This window comes from Vollenhovia emeryi, unplaced genomic scaffold (assembly GCF_000949405.1).
Source record: "Vollenhovia emeryi isolate VEMERY1.0 unplaced genomic scaffold, V.emery_V1.0 DF939257.1, whole genome shotgun sequence".
In the NCBI taxonomy this organism is placed as follows: Eukaryota; Metazoa; Arthropoda; class Insecta; order Hymenoptera; family Formicidae; genus Vollenhovia; species Vollenhovia emeryi.
The window spans coordinates 369,341-377,159 of NW_011967109.1; positions in this window are offsets into that span (position 1 = coordinate 369,341).

Consider the following 7,819-nt stretch of genomic DNA (forward strand, 5'->3'; position numbering starts at 1 on the left):
GTCAAATGCCATTAGGCCCACTAGACAGAAACGAGAAAGTCTGGATAATACCTTATAAATAAATTAAAAAATAAATTAAATACTATGTAATGCATTGCTTAAAACCGTACAACTTTCATGTTTAACATTTTTTCCATCTTACATATTTAAAAAGTTACTTAGAGGTACCTTATAAGGATACATACAGACATACATACATACATACATACATACATACATACATACCGACATTTTATCTGAATGTGATTTTTGGACGTTTTGGAACATTCTAAACATGTTTTCAAAGAAAACTGGATAAAAAATTTTTTCACGAAAACAAAGCTTTCTCTATGAGGAAGCAATAAAGAGGAAAATTAATGAATTGTTATATACGTTAAGTTAAATAAGATTAAATATATCAATAAGTTAAAATGTTAAAGAATGTATTCAATAAAACAGTGTACGTCAATTATAATAAAATTAATTAAATAAGATGAACTACATAAATTAAATAAATAAATAAATATGTTAAATTAAAATAAATTAAGTTAAAACATACGTTAGGAATGTCGCTACACGGATATAATGTCTCTCTAAAATGCTTGCTTGGCCCATGGCCGAAACGTCGTGTTTTAAATAAAGGAAAATTTCCTGTAGCCAGTTGTGTCGGATTAATCAACCTTACTGTCATCAAAGTAGGTTACTGCTGGTCTATGTAGATGTACATGTATCAGCTAAGTAGGTGTAAATTATCCTCAAAAGTGTCAAAATAGTATCAAAATTTTGACTCGGGAGGTTTTTGTTAGATAAAAGTTGTTGGATTAATTTTTATTATAATAGTTATTTTTCATTACTTGAAGCGAAGTTAAGACTTCCTTCGTCTTAATAAGTAAAATTTATCTTGTCATTTAAACAGTTTTCTTATACAATTTCCATGATTCCGACTGTTATCATTAGTATTGCGTATTAAAATATATTAAGTATCGCACATGAACGTATTAATAGCGAACGGTGTTAGCAGAGAAGAGATCGCGGAATTCGCGACGAATACTTGATAACTTATGCTATCGTTGTGCGCAAGTTCGTCCAAGGTAAATGGCCCGGCGTGTACGATATTTCGCTACACGAAACTAGCGGGGGCTTCGAAACTTCAGAGGAGGTCCAGGGTGTCCCCGGTATATAATATTACATATATGATATATCTTCTGGCAGCCAGAGTGGCGTCTTGTCGCAACGCAGCAGCGACGTTACCCGTATTTACCCGGCTGCAAGAAGCCAGTTGAGGTGGGTAATTGCCACCCTTGCTGCCACCACCTCCTGCGAACCGTAATATCGTTATTTTTATTAAGTTTTTCTACAGAGGGAAAGGGAGGGGGGGAGAGAGAGAGAGAGAGAGAGAGAGAGAGAGAGAGAGAGAGAGAGAGAGAGAGAGAGAGAGAGAGAGAGAGAGAGAGAGAGGGAGAGAGAGAGAGTAGCCGCTTACACAGCCAGCCGAACGAACGCAACGTCTGTTTTCGAGGGAGGGAAACGATAAACTGTCCTAACGCGGGGGAACAAAAAAAGCAGGGCTCTTCGCAGGGTGGCTTCCAAGGGAAAGGAGTCCGAACTTCGCGCATAACAAGCCCCATCTCCATCAGAACTTTGGCAGTCGGTCGTTGCGTTTCGGGCTTGATGAAGCTGTCCAAGACGGAGCGTGCGAATCTCCCACGCGATTTACGGCCGGCTAGATAATAATCGAGATACGCGGTTCGTCTAAAGCTAGCGCCACACTATGCGCGATTCGCTATATTCGCTAACAGTGTGAAGGAAAAATTGGCCGATTCACCGCGCGCAATTCGCCATTCGCAGTGATTCGCTAGCCGAGCGGCTGTTTTGACGAAAATATTGGGTTTTTGACTAACGGAAACTTGACTAAGTCGAAATTTTCCTACTATTTTGACACTTTTAAAGGCTAATTTACACCTACATAGACCAGCAATAACCTACTTTGATTGACATTATATTTTTTACTCCTCCCTTGAATCTTTAATTCTAAAAATTTACTTCAGCTCCTACTTAAAAGAACCTATCTTAGTGCTAAATTGGCAAAAGTAGAAATTTTCGACACTGTCAGTGTTAAAGCAGTAAATTTTGTACTTGCAGTTCGACCTCTTTTACTGTCTTAGGTTCTACTATACAGGGTGCACTAAAACCACCGGATATCCTTTTAATCATAAATCCTTTAGAAACTTTCAAGACAAAAATTCTAATACAAAAATGTTGAGGCTATAATAGTTTTTAAATAATAAGCGATTGCATATCACAAATGACAGGCCTGAGATTTCGCGCGCTCAGATACGGCGACACAAGTGATAAAGGTATTCCTATATCGTCCTTTTTAGCATAGTGACAACTTTCATGGCAACTGACATTGATCGACCACTTTGACAGCTGCAACACTTTGAAGTTACAAAATGTTGCAAATTTTGACTTGAATTGAATAAAAAGGGGCGACATTCATAGGAACACTTTTATCACTCGTCATGTCGCCGTGCCTGAGCGCGCGAAATCTCAGGCCTGTCATTTGTGAAATATAATCGCTTATTATTTAAAAACTATCATAGCCTCGACATTTTATTATTAGAATTTTCCTCTTGAAATTTTCTAAGGAATCTGCGATTAAAAGGATATCCGGTGGTTTTAGTACACCCTGTATAATAGAATTAAAGATACGACGTAGGGTCAAAAGTTCGACTCGCGTAATTGTGGAACTTATGGTATAAGTGCTGTAATGTTAGGTAAAAGTAAAAAGTGGTCGAAATTAACGCGAACAAGACGACAAATAATAAATTACGAATGATAAACTGCGAATCACGAATCGCGCATGGTGCGGCGTTAGCTTAACAGTAAGACGTACGAAAGGCATGCGAGTTCTCCCTCCGAAGATGACTCCGTAATATTAATCCGTAATGTTATCAGTTAAATCAGTTAGACAAACTGTTTACGTTTAAATCACGATGACACGTGCAACATTCGCCAACGTATAGCACTCGCCGATGTGCCCTACAGGTAAAAATGGTCAAAGTAATTCGAATTAAAAAAACTCGAAGCAAAGATTAGACTCTCTTAATTACATAACTCTTTCCTTCTTTTCCCTATCAGATGCCTGCGCTCTTTCCGCTTTTCTTCTCTCGAGCGTTCCGCAGCGATTGCACGCTGATAAGCTAATGTATAAAGTATTGTGTATAAAGTAACGCATAATTAACTTATTGTAATGCATCTGAGATTTATTAAGCTGTTTTAAAAACATGAAACACGAACGTGAACTCCTTTATGTACGTACGCCCCGTCTTTGAACTTACGTTTTACGTATTCGCGCAGCAAGCTGTTTATTCTATAGACAATGGAGCCCTTTGTCCGGGCGAAAAGTAACTGGAATAGCGAGCCGGGCTGCAAAGTGTAATGGATAAGTTTAAGTATAGAAGCGGGATGCGAGGAAAGCGATGCTAAACGAGTAAATGCATTATTATGAGAGCATCGCGCGGATTTGAAACGCTCACCGCTGTTCGCCACGATCGTTCTCACAGTTACTTACAAATTATCCGACGTTCATCGCACGCGGTTACCGCAACTTTTAGATTACCCCTGCGCTCTCGCAAGACAAACAGCCGCGTAAATCCAACAGAAGTTCCGCCTGTTTGGTGGATTTTTGCATTTTCCGCGTCGGTTCAAGCGTCCTAAATCAGCCTGCCTTAATCGCGACTGATACCGCTCGCAACTCCAGCCGCGCGAAAGAACCTCCGGCTTTGGTAATTAGGCGTACTTCGCGGCGTCCTTATGTAATTAAAACAAAACTTTGTAGAAATTAGCCGCGAGAGCGAGAAGGGGGAGATAATCTCGATTTAGAGTGAGAAGCCCCCTCGGTAGGTTCGGCAAGCCAAACATGAACGGGCCCGTGACTCTTCTCGGACGCACCGCGAGCCTGCAGCGCGGGCGGCCGTATTAATTAAGAGAAAACTTTTTTAATTCGACCGTCGTACTTAAAAAAAAAACGAGCGGGCCGCCGAGACGACGAGCGAGCGCCCCTCCGCTCGCCCATGAATAATAAATAGAGAGCCCGCCGAACTTTGTCATAAATGTTATACACAGACGTGCTGAATATTTACTCGTTTCAAGGGACAAAAGGGAAAGCACGGGGCCGCCGCCCCGTTTGGCGCGGTGATTTATCTCGCGCGAGTATAGAGAAAGAGAGACGGGGACGCGTGTTCCGTCCCGACCCTGCCCTCGAAGTGAGCCCCGGTGACGTAGCGACTCCGAGGCCAAGGCTTCTACCAGGTGTAGCCATTAATTTCGAGAGATTCGCGAAAAGTCCTAGACAAGTCATACGCGCCGGCGAGACTGTCAGGATCTTGCGTGCAACCCGAGTTTTATGTTAAACGTTCAAATCTGATCCGCATTGAAATTTAGTTCATAATTAAATTTAATTATTCCCCCATACTTTTTGTTAGAAGATGTGGAGATTTATTCCAAATAGAATTTCATTTAGAAATATTTTCTAATAGGTATATGTATATCTTTCCTCGTATATTAAAATTAATGCGAGAATAAGATAACAGTCGGAACAATTGGATTAATTAAAAATTATTGATTAGAATAATTAATATTGTAAGTTTTATAATATTTCATTGAGAGGAGGACTTATTTATTTCATAAATTCTATAATTTGTGCAGTTTTTAAACGGTAAGCTTCGATTTAGCATCGTTCTGAAGGTATCCTTAGGGAAGTACAGCACGTTCTGCGAATAATATAGAGAAGAGTCGTAATCAAGAGGGCCTGTTTTCGACACGCGAGACGCTTAGCTTTCTCAAAAAGCCGTTCACCTTCTATCCGGTACGATCCAGCCGGTGAATTAATCAGAGAGACGACGGTGTCTCTCAAAAAGCTCACGAGCCAGCCTGTAATGAAATAGTCTGCGCGCACAATGGGCTGGGTTCGTTCCGGATCCGCTTCATTGTCTCACGGCGGATTCATTAGGCAATCTTCCCGCGGATGACGACGCAGCGAAGTTGTCAGTCTAGCGTCATGCTTTTGAAGCTAAAGAGGCGTGCTCGCAGAGCTACACGCCCGCAGTGGGAGATTCCAGTTTCTAATTGCGGAAATTCGTCGAGAATACATTTCCGGTCTTGTACCGATTTGCATTTCGTAGATATCAATTTCACGCACGCGTCCTGAATTTCACATCTCCAATTATTCTCAGCAATATTAATAAATCTATACGAAAGCCTGAATACATTTCGAATGAAATGCGCGCGAAGTAGTTGAATTGTGACTAAAGTATTATTTTAGATTAAAGTCTGCAGCTCGAGGAATATTAATAGGAATAGCATTTGTTTGTTCGGAAACTTTTAATTTTCTTCGCTCCCCTTTTAAAATTTATTCGCTAAGAATACGCAAATCTGAGGTTAAATCAGTCTTCCGTGGACCGTCAGAAATTACCGAGGAAAAAAAAAGGGAAAAACAAAGTTCCGTTATCCCTCGAGTGCACTCGCTTCCAATAACGATGCCTCTTTCCCATAACGATAAAGACTTCAATAGGGGGAGTAGAGGAAATATTTAAAAAAGGGTACAGTCTGCATATTCATGATGTCGCTGCGCCACGCCTAAAGACATATTGGCCACGGACGAAAGCTTAATTATCTTCGTCGCAAGAATCAATTTGGGGGAGCGAGTAATTGTAATCATCGTCTTCGTTAAATGAGGAAAGTCGCCGTTCGTTAACGCAGTCGCCCGAGTGCTATCGAACGAGGAAATAATTTCGCCGCGTATGCACACGGTAACGAGACTCGTCGTTAACAACTACACGCTCAAATTTTAAGAATAATTAAAGGCACTTAAATCATGCGGAATCTTGCATTTTGCATACCATTAGCCTTTTTCTATTCTCGTTGATGACACTTGCTTATTACCGCACACATTTGACATAATACGACATGTCCTATATTCTAGACGACTCTATTCTCACTTTTACAATCGTCAATTAATATCCCTGAGAAATTAATTGCGTTTGCAGCAAAGTATGAAGAATTGTCGCGATATATCACAAGATTTCAATTTCTTTTAGCTAAAATTTGGCAAGTTTGTATGTTATTTATTTTATTCAGCTTTGCCTTCAGCTCCGTTTAAACTTTCTTCTTGAAAACCTATTTTCTTAATATCTACTTTGGGGATCGAGACAAGCCTAGGAAAATTTCGGTGGTGTAACAGAGTATGTCCTTATAGATCGTTTCTCCTAAGCATGCGATTGCAAGAAAGTACACTGTGGCAGCGCGCGCCGATGATCGCGGAGCATTCTCTCGGCAATTGTCGACCTTTGGTGGTCGGTTTGCGGTTCATGCAGGCGCACCGAATCCCGACCGTCAGATTCGCGTCTAATTCTTATTTGCACAGTTGAAAAATTTGCGTTAAATTTAGCAGATATCACATGTCCCAAACGGTCCAGACAAATCTTTGTGTTAATTTAACATAATATGGATATGTTATATGATCGCACTAATACTCTGTTAATATTTTTACACAAAATAAATGCAAGTCTCAAAATAATTTGAAATCAATTTTGTGCAAAATTAACACATTTCAATGACAAAATGAATATAAAAGATGTAACTTTTACATTTTACAGATGTAATAAGTCCAATGACGGTTCGAAATCACTCTCACTTATGTTATAGAATAAAATCAACATTTTATTCTGTAAGTTCTAACAGATAAATCTTGTTACTAATAATATTGAACATATGTATTGTGTAAGAGTAAAAAATAAGTACACATTGTGTTGTTTTAACATTTCTTTTCACTTATTTTAATAATTTTACATTTAAGGTCAATTAACACAAGAGCAATATGTTAAATAAACACATGAATGTGTTAAACATTTAATACAAAAATTTTAACCAGCATTTTTTTTTAACAAGAAAACGCAAATTTTCCATACCAATTTTGCGTACTTTTTATTTGATTAGGGCTAACTTAACTTTCTCCGATATTAATTTTCATTAATTTTATTATTCAAATAAGTGTGTAAATCTTGTCGAATATAATTGTAATATTGAATGTAGAATAAATGCTAATGTAACGCCAATGTTACGCGTCAATAATTGCACGATACTACTATTACATTGACAGTACATTGGCCAACATTATCAAGTTATGTCCTCCTGTCCCTGCCTACCCGCACCCCTGTCCCTACCTACCTACCCGTATTCCGCTGTATAGTCCTATCCATTTTCCTATCTACCCGCGTTTCAACTTTTTGTAAGACGCGATTTATAAGAGTCCGAGTATACGCGCGCGATTTAATGAGAATTTAATAGGAGTCTTTTTAACCTTAACATATGCGAAAATATTTTTAATGCTAAATCGAAATCAGACTAAATAGAAAATTTACTTATATATGTTTTTTTTTGTTAAAATATTAATAAGAGAAATAAAGTATTTTATATTTTAAATCGCAAGACCACAAAAATTCAATTTATTTAAAAGTTTTAATAATTTTAAACTTACTATTATTCTTAAAATATATGATAAATCACATATATAGGGTGAGTCACAACATTTGTGCCAGAGCTCGTGAGAAGGTAGAACGGATCGAGATGAACTGAAAAGTCCTGAACCATTTGCAATTTTCGCAATAGTTAACGAGTAATTAATTATCAAAAATCGTCGTCTTTGCCCTGCCCACTGTCCAATTCGAGCGCGTGGCGAGATGTGACCGCACGGCGATCGATATTGCGAGACGGGGGGGGGGGGACAGCGCGCCGTTGCCGGCGAGCTTACGTCGCCGCTCCCGCGTCTCGCGTCCCC